Source organism: Aptenodytes forsteri, unplaced genomic scaffold (genome assembly GCF_000699145.1).
Source record: "Aptenodytes forsteri isolate BGI_AS27 unplaced genomic scaffold, ASM69914v1 Scaffold53, whole genome shotgun sequence".
Classification (NCBI taxonomy): Eukaryota; Metazoa; Chordata; class Aves; order Sphenisciformes; family Spheniscidae; genus Aptenodytes; species Aptenodytes forsteri.
In genome coordinates, this window is record NW_008795909.1 from 103,499 (window position 1) to 117,329 (window position 13,831).

Here is a 13,831-nt window from a genome sequence, read left to right on the forward strand (position 1 = left end):
CCCAGAGAGGTGGTGGATGCCCCATCGCTGGAAACATTCAAGGTGAGGTTGGACGGGGCTCTGAGCAACCTGATCTAGTTGAAGATGTCCCTGCCCACAGCAGGGGAGTTGGACTAGATGACCTTTAGAGGTCCCTTCCAACCCGAACCATTCTATGATTCTAAGATTGTGAAGAATAGGAAACACTTTTCTACAAATGGGTGTGTACAAAGTGTCGGAGATTGGAGTCACAAAGGATTAAGTGGGACAGAAATTCTTTTTAGTGTGCAGTGCAGTTTACACCTTGATTAGGCAATACTGGAAGAGAGAAAGTCAGTCTAGGAGTAAGCATACAGGAAGATTGCTGTGGATGGAGGCTTTCATATGAAGGAAAGCAAGAAAACATGCCATGCTTGTGCTGCCAGAGCCTTCAACTGAAGGAAATAGGAAGCTTCAGATTTCTGCCCAGTTGTGGAGACTTACTGAACTGCACCTTATTTTGGAACACAATAGCAATTTCATGTTTAAAAGGAAAACTACATGCTGAAAGGTAAGTGCGTCTTGGCTTCACAACCTGTGAAATAATGCCTGTGTAGCTGTAAAACCTAGAGGGACTTCTCATCCAGCTCCTCATTCCCCACTGGCTCTCTGGCATGAAGCAGACAGGCTCAGAAGATCCTCCTACTCTGAAGGGGGCACAGTTTTTTTTCTGTGCCCATGGGATGCAAAAAATGGACATGTTCTTTGTTTTCCAGGAGGTGTGACAGTATGGTAACTGAGTTCCACCTAAATGGATTTAAATTGCCATCAACAGTGTTTTATTACTCAGCTTTCATTCACCACAGCTAGCTGAACCATAGGCCTGTGGGGTAGGCGCCCTCATGTTTAATGGGACTTCAGAGCAAAGCACTGACCTTGAGAAATGTTGATTTTCTGATAGAGGAGTAAGCACTCTCCTTTTGCCCAAAGCAAAAACTGCTGAAATATTTTGGCACTGTGCACGTAGGTTGTCCAGCGCAACATCTCAGCAGCTTTCCCTTCCTCACAGCTGTCGGGTGTTCCAACGCTAAGGGGCACAGAGAGCAGCTCTTCAGGCGCAGTAGTTCAGCCATCTGCCACTTCATTGTCAGATGAGTTTATTGCAAGATCAGGCTGCGCCTTGTAGCAGTAAAGCTGCTCACATACCTGCTTCCAGGGTATGGAGCTTTGAGCTGAACATGCAGGCATTTGTTCCTTCCTGAAGTTTCCTTTAGAAAGACTCGATGAAGATCAAGATAACTCTGGGAAGTTAGCAGCCCGCCCCAGGCTGTTGCAAACTTTGCATCCCACAAAAGCACCAGGGAAAGTCCCGGTTTGGGTGAGTGTATGTGGCTGGGCTTTTCCTTGCGAAGGCGCTATGATCCATCTCTGCCTGGCAAAATGTCTGGAACTGCAGCAGAACCTGCTACTCCAGAGAAGCCCTGCTTCAGCCATCGCCCTGTAACCAAAATTATGCTTCTCCGAATTTCAGCCTAGGAATCCTGCTTTGCTTAGACAAGAAGCTTGAGAATGGAAAGGCTGGAAGACACCTCTCCTTCCACCTGTCCTTCACCTCACTGCCTCTCCGTACAAAACTGTAACACTCTTCATATAGTGTTTCACCTGATCAAGAAGAATCTGTCCCCCAAACTTCTAACATAGCTTACAAAAAGGTGAGACATTTCTGCCTGGGATCAAAATAACATAGCTTACTATGCTACATACATTACTATGCTACTTTTTTCTTTTTTTTTTTAAATAATCCTAGATAGATATAACGTTATTTTTATAGCATTCAGTGAGTGGTAGTGCAGCTAGTATTCTTTGAAAGCTTAAAAACTGCTTTCTGCACTCTTAATATTTAGTGCCTGTCTACAAACCAGTGGTCCTGCATGCAGGATATATGTCTCTTGCAAATAGCCAGAATAAATTTTGTATACCCACATCAGTCTGTCTCAAAAAGCAAGGATGGGAAAGAAAAAATCAAACCCAAAACAAAACACCCCAAAACCAAAACAAACCAAACCCACCACAGAACCTTCTGCATAATTATCCTGGGATGTGACCAACATAATAACCTGCATAACTTTCTTGGGCTAGGAAACAGTTCCAGAAAAACAGGTTTAACCTTCCCTGGTGCAGTGTCGTACTTTCAAAGATTGCTAGAAAGAGAATTGGACTTCATAGGTACTATATACTCTGAACTAAGGCATTCTGTTTAAAACAAAATATTAATATAATGTTAATAGACTCCGGCATAACGCAAACAACTGTTAGCTGCTACATCCTTGCCAGTATAAGAAATATACTGTCAAAAAAAAGTGAGTAAAAAGTCCCTGTTCAGCTGGTGCCTTCATCAGTGCTTACAGAACTGTAAATGTCTTTTGTTAAATGTCCATACAGAGGCACTAACATTCTTTACAGCAAGTTTAGAGGTTACATGCTTGTTTGGCTGGGCTCAGCCTTTTTCAGACGTGGACAGAAACAGAAAGAAATGAAATGCTTGGGTTTGTAGGGCTTTGCATGCCAGACTACACCTTGGCATTGTGGAAAAATGTACATATACTTGACTGGTAGGTCAACGTAGCAGACAAATTGGTGTATTTGATATAGTTTTGGGAGGTGATATGACTTACAAGCTTTATATGAGGTTATGAATTTTCTTTGTCTTTTCTACACTGCAACTGTTATGAATGTGAAGTCTGAACGATTCCAGGTAGAATAGAAGTGAGCATTAAAATAAAGCAAGTTGTTCAGATTTCCTACACCTATTCAGTATATATGTTTGTTCCTTATGTGTAATTATCAGGGTATTGTCTTTTTAAATACACATAGCAAGGTATTTATAATTATATGTGTATTCATCCACGCACAATGAGAGTAGGTGGAGGAGGAAAATACAACAATTACAGGATGTCTTACCAAAAGTAGAAGTCATAAATCTTGATTTTTAAAATACCATCTTGAACATGCACTCACCTTTATTTCATTTGCACATTGTTAACCCAGTCCTACGCTGTTGTTATACGTGACTGTCATTAGAGCACGATGCTGCAGCGCTAACTCCCCAGGACTGAAAGCTCAAATGAGATTGTGACAACTGGCGCTTACAGAATGGGGGTTATTTGTTATCTCTCCTCAGCCTTAAGCTGAATAATTGAGGCTTGCTTGTTTGTTTGGGCACACTGCTCCTTCCATCTACAGGAGTATCAGACATTACGGACGACTATCTCAGTTTGCAAGATACAGTAATTTCTCTGTAAATGTGTGCCTTCCCATTAGCAGACAAAGATAGCATGATGATATTGGGCACACCTGAAAGCTGTAGAGGGTACAAGTGAGGGAAGCCAAATTATAAGAAGTGTTAAGTGTCATTGAAATCCAGTAAGATAAAGGTATGTAATAACTGCTGTGCTCTGAAGTTATGCAAAAATATAAGAAGTCTTATTCAATTAAAAAACCAAAGACAACAATTGATAAAAGAATTTTAAAAGGAGCTTCTGAACACCTTTTCTACCTTCTTGAACAAGTTTTAAACAGGTCTGGAATGCTGGGTTTTCTTCAGCTCTATACATGAACATTTATCACTGTTCCAGTATAAATAGCTACAAACAAATAAATAGAGACAATGAAAGGTATGTGAAAGCTTAAAACTCATGAAATTCAAATACTGTGCAGAAACATAAAAGAAGCTGAATGGGTAGTATTTCTTTAGATGTATTTATATGAGTGGGTTTGCATGAAGTTAAAGTGTGAGCTGTATTGATGAGTATTATTTGAATGAGTCATACTATATTTCTAGCCCTTATTTGGGTGAATATAGTCAAGGTTTTAGTGCAAATATTTGGGTTTAAATTTACCTTTCAGGGATATTCCTTCAGCTGTTTTTACAGATATTGCAAAAGAACTAATTTGCTAGAATATATATGAAAAGCAAAAATAAGAAGCATAATTAAGTTCTGGGAGTAATTGCCTTCTGATCAATATACATGAAAAAGTATATATTTGAACAAAAATATATGCATTGCACAAGGATAAAAGCAACACTGAAATTACAAAGATTAAGAAATTAAAATGATGCATAAGGATTTTCCAATTATTTGCACTGGTTTATCTTGTGATAAAAATAACAAAAGGAACCCTCTTTCCATTGACTTCCTTTACCTTTTGACTATCTTACTGTCTGTAAGACCTTTTCCCCTGAAGAACAGCTTTTTTTTTTTAATTATGAGTACAAAATTGGCAGATGATCCTTCAGCTTACAAACACAAAACATATTGTGACTGTAGAAAAAGAAAAACCATGAAACAAAAAGCGACTGAAATGCAAGAAGACATCTAGGTTTTTCTGTTTTAAAAATAACAAAATAACAAACACTGTTATCTTAGGCTGTCTAGTGTCTGGGTGTCCTATGAGACTTCTGGCTGACAAGGAAATACAGCAAACTTTAACTCATCAATTACTGACCGTCTCAACTTCAGAGTTTAAAACCCATTTCATATGGTTGTTTTTACTAGTATACTGTTCCTTTTTCAGCTCTAGATGAAACAGTATAAAGAGATTGAAGGTGAGATTGAATTCCAGTAGCACAGTCACTGTATTTCTGTAATACTTTTGGGTTCTCTTTCCTTTGTTCTCTTGTGTTCTTTTGTTTCTGTGGCAGTGGTGCTTTTTCACACTGCCAGTGTTCCAGGACAGAAGGCTGTAAAGAGGGAAAAGAAAAAGCAGATGAGCTAACTGAAGGTTTTTAAGTCTTTATTATATGTATTAATAGTAAGCATCTTCAGTGTTCTGCTTTTTGTTTCTGATTTAAATATATATATTTATAACATATATATGTATATAAATCACATAAGTAAGTCTTTGCTAGAGAACTGGTACACAGTTATTTCAATGTTCACTAGGAAAAGTGCTCATTTTGCTTTATTATTGAAAACTATTATTATTGCTATTTGGAACAGCAATGCAGAAAAATACCTACAGGCAGTGATGACCAAGTTACTGCTTCAGGTTATTACCTGGTATGGAGCAGTTGCATAAATCACACAAATGATCAGAGTGCAGAGACTTACATAAATAAATACGTAGAGTTGTATAATATGTAGAGCGTAACACCATGTGACTGAATTTTACTGTTATATCTTGTGATTTGGTTTATTTACTGCTTGGGATCTGGCAGGGTTTTGAGATGGTAGTAGTTTCTGCTTCCAGGCGCAGCAACTGTTCAGACTGTTGTTCATCTGCTGTCCATTATCACTTCAGAGGTGAAGGCTGTTATCTTTGTACTTGACCTCTTGGTAAGTATCTTGTGAAAAGGAGGAGCAGAGGGGTAGAGTCAACAAGCTAAACTAGAACAAGATTTCAAGCAGATCATGATTATATGAAAACCAGCTGATCTATGGATAAGGATGAAATTAGCTAGTATTGTTCTATATTTCTGTCCTGCATTTAGCTATTTGCAGATAGCCTTCCTTGTAGTCCTAGTAGCAGCTCTGGTACAGTTTAGGCCAACAATATAAATCTTAAGCAGCAATCCAACCCGTGTTCTCCATGTGACAGGATAAATTGCAATGCTCTGAATAACACCACTGGAAGACGTGGCGTCTGACCTGAGTAGCTTATCATCATGGAAGTATGTGATGATCTAAACTAGGAAATAAATAAAAATGGCATTTCCATTATATATTGGGGACTAGCAATAAAGCATCTAGGGTCTTACAAAGCTTCTTAATTTTACTTGAAATATGACGATCTTCATGATATTGCTTGTTAACATCCCTCCAGGCCTGTAGTTTTCTTCTTAAGAATTTATTGTTTTTCTGCGACTGCATAATTAGAGGAAAAATAGTAATTTGCTTTTAAATGTTACTGTCAAATCCCACACTCACAGATTTTTAATTTTAATTCAGGGTGATTATGCATACATCCTGAAGAGCCTGTATGTAGAATTGCACCGAACAATGAAAGTGCTGTGAAGGCCACATTTGGAATATTGCAGGTACAACATGACTGGAAACGGTTAAGAGGGGGAAAAAAAAAATTGTCCAAGGTTTTTGGATGCGTGTCCAGTGTGTCAAGACGTGTTTTCTCCACAGATTACTGGGTGCTTGGGTACACACTAGAGAAATATCACTTCCAACTTGCTTTTCACTTCTCTTTTTCTAAGCATTCGCTTTCAGAGACTGAAAGTGGGTTACATAGACTATGGTCTAATTTGGTGTGGCCACTCTTAGAAGGAATTCTGCTGTGTATCCAAGGTGGTCGGGGGCTGTAGCGTATGATTTATGAAGAGAGGCTGAAGAAGCTGATTTTCTTTTGCCTAAAGAAGACAAGACTATAGGGGCTTCTTACTGCAGTCTTCAACTCTCTGTAGGTATTTGCACAGAAGTTGCAGCCAGACTCTCCTCGGTGACACATGGCAAAAGGTAATGGACACAAGTTGCAGCAGGGGAAATTCTAATTAAATGCAAGAAAATAATTCTTCTCAGCATTCCTATTTGCAGATGATCACGCTGTTCAGAGGCGTGTCACCCCTTTGGCATGTTGCCTGCTTCAGGCTCTTCAGCAATCACGTCCCTGTGAGAACAGGACTGTACTGGCCAACCACTTCAGCAGAGCTGGAGCGAGTCATTTTGCTGTGCCAGATACTGTCTGGGCTAACTCCAGGCATACACAGTAGAATTCAAAAAGGTACAGAGAAGGATAAAAGCAACTAAATTGATGCAAAGTCATTGCAAAGGTCATGCATTACTTATGTAAGGGTTTTCCAGGGTAGAAGAGATCCAGGGAAAAATCATGCAATTTACAGTAAAGGTGAACAGGAAATTACTTTTCTTTAGTTCTCTTAATACCAGGCTGGGGGACTTAAATGACTGAAGACTTTGTTGGTAAAAAGAATGTCTTCACAGAATACATAATTAAATTTTATAGTTCATTGCAAGATGTTGTGGTTGCTGAGGAATAAAAGATCCCAAGAACCAAACAGCTACATTGATGAAAGTGAAGATTTATGAAATACCATTAGACATAAGGAAATAGATGCAACTTCTGGTTTAGAAAGATCCTCGCCTGCAAAATCCCAAAACCTGGTAGGATATGCCGAGGGAAAAAAACACCTTGCACTTGCCCTATTCGTAAACTTGTTCCTAAACTCTTCCCCTAGGCATTTGGCAGTAGACACAGTCAGAGACTCTGTAGCAAGCTAAATGGACTTTTGGTCTGACCCATGCCATAAGAATTATTCTTAACTTCAAAATCAGTAGAGAAAAAGGTAGAAAAGTTTTGATTGGAGCAACATAGAATAAACAATTATATATTGTAACCCCAGTTTTGGATATATAGATGAAGATCTTGTCTGTAATGTTTTTGGGCAGATAAATGTCATAGGATCTTCAACTTTGCAGATACAGACTAGAGAACAAATGATAAGAATATGGTAAGGCCTGGATATTGCATGCATGCTAGCCAGCAAATTGTTAGTTAGATAGGCTGGTGCAATAAGTGACATTAATTAAAATTAGTTTTGATAAGTAGTCGGGTATGTGAGAGGATCTGGCTTTAAAAAAACAGCTTTGTGGAAAAAAGGTACAAACTGATATATTTTAAATTAAATGGAAAAAATAAGTAGGCCTGTTATTCAAGTCTGGTTTTGCAAATGGCGGATTTTTATACACAGATGTACGAAGACAAGTAAAAGGATAAATTAAATGTAGAGAAACGTGGAAATAAAATACCATGAAGTTATCTATGTAGATTGAGATGCTATTTTATAGTTGATTTAACAAATGAAGAAAACACTTGATACCATCTTTCTGAAATTCAGCTCTGGAGAAACTAATAGTTAAACTACAGATGACAAGAATTAATGGAGTTATGGGAGGGATAAAAGCTATCCAAAAGAGAAGGACCAGTAGGCAGCCCTGCACTATCCAGTAGCACAGTAGTTACTAGTGATGTTCTTAAAAGACCTTGGCACTGAACTTCTTTAATATTGTCATTAATAGTCCTGGTAGCAATACAGTAAAAATGTGGATTGTATCTGTTGACAATATAAATCTGTAAGCATTGTCAATACAGGGTAGGGTATTGTATAAAAATCACTTATTAGGACTGGATTAGTAGAAATGGGATGAAATTCAGTAATAGATAATACAAGCTGATACACCCTGGTACTGGTATCATACTTCTGTTGAAAGCTAGAAGTTTGCAAAGAACTAAGGTGGAAATGCATTTGGCTGTCCTACATAACAGCAGGATTATAAATTACTGAAGTAGTTTAGCCAGAAAATGAGGTGACTGTGTTGAAAAGGTGACTCCAGTAGAAATAGAGATGTTTCTACTACAAGACACTGGTGACGCTGATCTGGAATACTCAGTTTTGATTACCTATTCAAGATCAATAAATTCAAACTAAAACAAATACACAAAATCTCTGCTGGGTGAATAAGGAAAGCAGGAGGCTTACCTTCTGCAAAGAGCTAGATCTTGTTATCTGAGGCTAAACAAATCAAAAGGGCATGTGGTTATCAAGATATTCAGCAGGAGGATGAAAACTGGAAGAAAAATTACCATTTAGGCTAAAAGCCAATGTTTGTACAAGAACAAAAAGGCAGAAAACAATTATAAATAAACTCAGGCTGGAAATGAGGCAAAAGGCCCAGACTACTGGAACAATATATTTTGGGACTATCTTTCAAGGAGAACGGGGGGAAGGGGAAGTTATTTTAAGCTAAGGCCATGAACATTTTTGAGAGTGAATGCATTAAATGCTACCTGTAATAATAAAGAACTAAACTTTGTGATGCAGGAGGTTCATTCTAATTTTGTGCTTCCTTAAAGCGCTCTGAGCTAAGAAATTATAGGAATTTCCATCCCATCTTCTGTTTATTTTACAGTGTATGTTTAAATTGGAGGTACTCTTGTGAAAGTAACACTGCCTATTGCAAACTGATGTATTTTGCATATGAAATCTTTCTGCACACAACAATGCAAATTTAGATCATATTAAAATTGCCTGTTTTCAGTGGTTATAATCTTACTGAAATCTTAATGCAGCAGTGAAAATAAGTTCTTTAAACTTGCGCATTTGTTTTCTTCCTGTATCAATTTGCCATCTTACTCCTTTGAATTAAGAAACTCCCACTATAGGTTAAATGAAGCAACAGCGAAACTTTTAAAGAGGCAACTTAATGATGTTAGGAAAAATCCCTTGATGTACAAAGTACCACATAGTCGCACATGCTGAGTTACTGGTGCTGTTCATGGGGGAGTACATGAAGCAACTGAAAGTTTGCAGTAGAATTAAATTTTTATGAAGATGCAAATATTACCTTTTTATATCTATTGGAGATGGTAGTGAAAGCCTTACAAAACATTGGAGTGAATCAGTATTGTGCGTAATATGAAGTTAGGGAAGAATATGCAGATCTCTCCCTTTCTTTTCTTGTTTCCATATGCTCTAGGTTGTAGGCCAAGACAACAAAGTTTGCTACAACCATATGTATAATAAAATGTATTTATTATACAATATAATAATAGTCAAAATGAAAAACTGGTTATAAATCAAAAAGAAATGGAAAATGCAGTATTTCGTACTGGATTATATTCTTGTTTTTTAATATTTATAGCTCTGACTTTATATGTATATGAAAAGTAAATCATAGGCACAGGATTGTCTCCTAGAAATATTTTAACCAGTTAAGGTAATAAAGAAATACAGAACAAAAGTAGAACCTACTTTATTCTATTATTCAGGACATATGGAAAAATTGGTTGTTGAAATAATTTGTTAAATTTAAAGCAAAAGAAAAATTATTTCAGATTCATCTTTTATGTGTTAAAAAAAAAAAGGAGTGAAAGCAATTTTAAGGTCACAATAAAGCAATGACAATACCAAAGAACATAGAGAAAATAAAATGAGGTCCTGGATTTTCCAGGTTTTTCTTTTTTAAAATTATTGAACACATTTTTTGAAAATGTGGTCTGATCCTCATCCAAACTTTTTGTGTGTCTCCCTCTTGTTTCTGAGAGCATGCAGATCCAAGGAATGTACTTGAACTATATTATGATGAATAATAATTGTGTAATTCAGAAAAGATCCAAATGTAAACCTAATTATAATAATTTATCACTTTATTTCCCATCAGTCAACAGGTTCTTCCAACAGCAGTCACATATTTGAAATGCCAGGTGAGGGTCTATCTTGAAATTTTCAACACCCAAGAGGCACAAACACATTTTTACATTTATAATGAATCAACATTATATCATCTTTATTAAAACTTTGGTGGTAGCAATTTGTATTTTGAAGTGTTTCCTGTTTGCATTGCAGCAAAGGTTTGACACTGCAATGCTAAAGACTTTGCTCACAAACATGCATTAGCACATATACAAGAACATATGTGCAAGCAGCCCTGACCACTTCTACCACTGCTCTGAGATGGCTGGATATGATAACCATGATCCCGAAAAAGGATAAATCACTGCAGGGTTGTGACTAATTTAAGACATAATTCTTTCTGAGCAGCAGAGGCTTAATTGAAAACCTTGGAGAGTGTCCTAATCCTCATCCCTCAGTGCTTTCCCAGTGTTGAAACCTCTTTTCCAGAGCTTACTTCCCACTGGCCACAGGTAGACACCCTGTGCCTCTACCCGCTGTGCTGGTAGCCCAACCCTCGCCTTCTGTTTTCGAAAGAAAGGATACAGGCAGTTTGTCATCCATCCCTATTCAACAAACTGTTAAAAGCAGATATAACTCTATCACAGATTTACCAGTTTACCAGGTGGTTAATTTAAAAATCAAAGCAGAACAAAAGCTTTTTCTATTTTCTATAATATTACAACTTTTACCACTTTTTTCCTCCCCCTTGCCACTTAAAAGCATGAGATTTGTTCTCTCGCCTGCAGTCTTTCCAGAAAGACTTGACTGCCTTCAAAACTCTTGCTTCCTAGATGATGTATGGTTTCACCTGTTTCTGAACCATATGTGCTAGATCTGTGAAGTTTTTAAATGTCTGGCTGCCGTGTGAGGGATGCAAGGCTTGAAATGCAGGTCCTCAGTAACCCTGCTCTGCTGTCATCTCATGCTGAGGCTTTCCTCACGTACACAGGACTTGCTTCCACAGCACCCTAAGCTTCTGCTTGTCGAGATTTCACAGGGCTTAAGTTTCTACCACTACACGCGCCTGCCATCCCAAGTCATCGAGGCACTGAAGTGCTCAGTTCTCAGCCTTCAGAAGGTGGCACACTTGAGCTTGTGTTCCTATGGAGGCTTACTCCCTTTCTCATTCTTAAAATGCATTGGGAGGATCCAGTCTTGCACAAAACATAAATCAAGAAAAAGAGATTTAATCTTCTTTAATCTTTTTTTTTTTTTTTTTTTTTGGTCTAACAATTTGTTATTACGGGTTTGCTTTGTATGCAGAAGTTTTGGGTCTAAAGCTAGCCTCTTGATTTGGGACTGCCCTCAGACTGCCCAGGGGCTACACTTTAAGGCATGCTTCTCATACCCTCCTCTTGAGAATATTCTGTTGAGAGAAATAGGGATTTAGTTTAGATCTTCATTAGGACCCAAGCTGTTAGGAGTCAGGGGAATTCCCCTGACATTGAACCCATTCACATTACATCTGAGAACTTGCATTGTCTTTCATACTGCTTTATCTCATCTTTATTTAAAATGACAGTTTTGGGTTTTTTTATTTAATCCTCTCATATTCACAGAGAAGAGCTTGTTTGTGTGGAATGTTGTTTTTTTTTTTTTTTCTGGCTGAGCTGCTTTATTTTGTAAAGAAAAAAATTAATTTTTAAACAATCTAGCAGGTGACTATAAGGATTTTGCTTTTTAAATATCTCAGAGTTCTAACCTACAACAGCGAAGTGCTTAATTATTCCGTTTTGAACTCAGATCCCAGATATGTCTCATATGAGGAAAGTATCTTGGTTAGATTTATGCTAAGTGTAGGATAGATGAGGCTAGATATGGAAAAAATGTTTTCCTCCTCCTCTTGCCACTAGTATTCCAGAGTAGATTTTTTGTTCGTTTTGTAATATGAATCTGGTGAAGAAAGTTGTTTTGTTTTAATTTTCTTTTAGGGAAAAATTTCTGTTCAAATAAATGCTTATAAGTTATCTCTTAATGTAGAAGACATGCACGCTCAAACAATCCAGGAAAAGATTTACCAGATTTATGAAAAAGATCTTAAATTCTTCTATAATTATAGAAAAAAGTATGAAATAGATTGAATTCGGGCAGCCATAGTCATGGAAAATACTTTATTATTAGATCTTAGCAGCAATGTAACTTAAAGGTAATACAACATACAATAACAATGATGATAGGGCAAATAAGTAACAGGCAAAAGAACTCTCATAAGCCTGTTGAGTCATTTCTGCTCCCAAAATATTATTGGAGTGAAATTCAAAATTAACATGATTGAAAAAACCCATGGGGGGTGGGTAAGGAGGAGGGGAAATTATACATATATATTTATACACACACACATATATTATATATGTATATGCAATATTTAGATGCACACACATATTATATATTAATATATAATATATAATATTGTCCAGTAGATATTATATATGTTAAATAATGTATATGTATATAAAAGTTTTCTGTTTTACCACATTGTTATTCATATATTTTAATGAGTTTCTTAGGAGAGTCTGTGCCTCTGTGTGTTATTTTTTTCATAGCGCTGTTAAATTATCTTTTTCTCTGTTTTTTGCATTCTTTTCTTTTAAGGCAAAAAGGAGATTGGACCACATCCTGTAGGAGGAGGTTTCTGAAGTTTTCAGAATGATTTCTCATAACCACATGGATAAGCTAGTGTATAACTAAACTAGGAAATTAAGTGTGAGGAAAGTTATGGATTTTTTTGTAATGCTGCATCCCAATAATTGCTTATACCCATGTTTTCATTCCATGGTAAATGAAAGGAATCTAACACTGTGCTGAATGTGGCAGTTTCCAATCAATGCATTGCAGATTCATAACCTGCCTTTTTCTCACAATGAGAGAATGAGAACCATGTAAACTGTCCTAAGTTTTGTTACAGTATTTCTCAAACTGCAGTGTTACTCAAATTAATAATAAAATAAACTACAAAAAATATCATTGTAATATTTGAGTAGAGTAAGTATTGTGCAAGAGGTGACTTTGATTAAATGGATTTTTGTACAACTAATGTAGATTTTTCACTGTATTCCCTATTCAAATAGCATTCCAAAAAAGATTTCTTAAGCTGTTGTTGTGGTTTAATCTCAGTCGGCAACTAAGCACCACGCAGCTGCTCGCTCACTCCCCCCCACCCGGTGGGATGGGGGAGAGAATTGGAAGAGCACAAGTGAGAAAAAACTCGTGGGTTGAGATAAAAACAGTTTTATAATTGAAATAAAATGATAATATAATATGACAATTATAATACACACAGCAAGTGATGCACAGTACCTAAGCACCACGCAGCTGCTCGCTCACTCCCCCCCACCCGGTGGGATGGGGGAGAGAATTGGAAGAGCACAAGTGAGAAAAAACTCGTGGGTTGAGATAAAAACAGTTTTATAATTGAAATAAAATGATAATATAATATGACAATTATAATACACACAGCAAGTGATGCACAGTACAATTGCTCACCACCCGCCGACCGATGCCCAGCCAGTCCCCGAGCAGCAGCCCCCCCCGGCCAGCTTTCCCCAGTTTATGTACTGCGCATACATGGTATGGAATGTCCCTTTGGCCAGTTTGGCTGTGCCTGTGCCCAGCTTCTTGTGCACCTCCAGCCTGCTCAGTCGGTAGAGCATGGGAAGCTGAAAACTCCTTGACTAG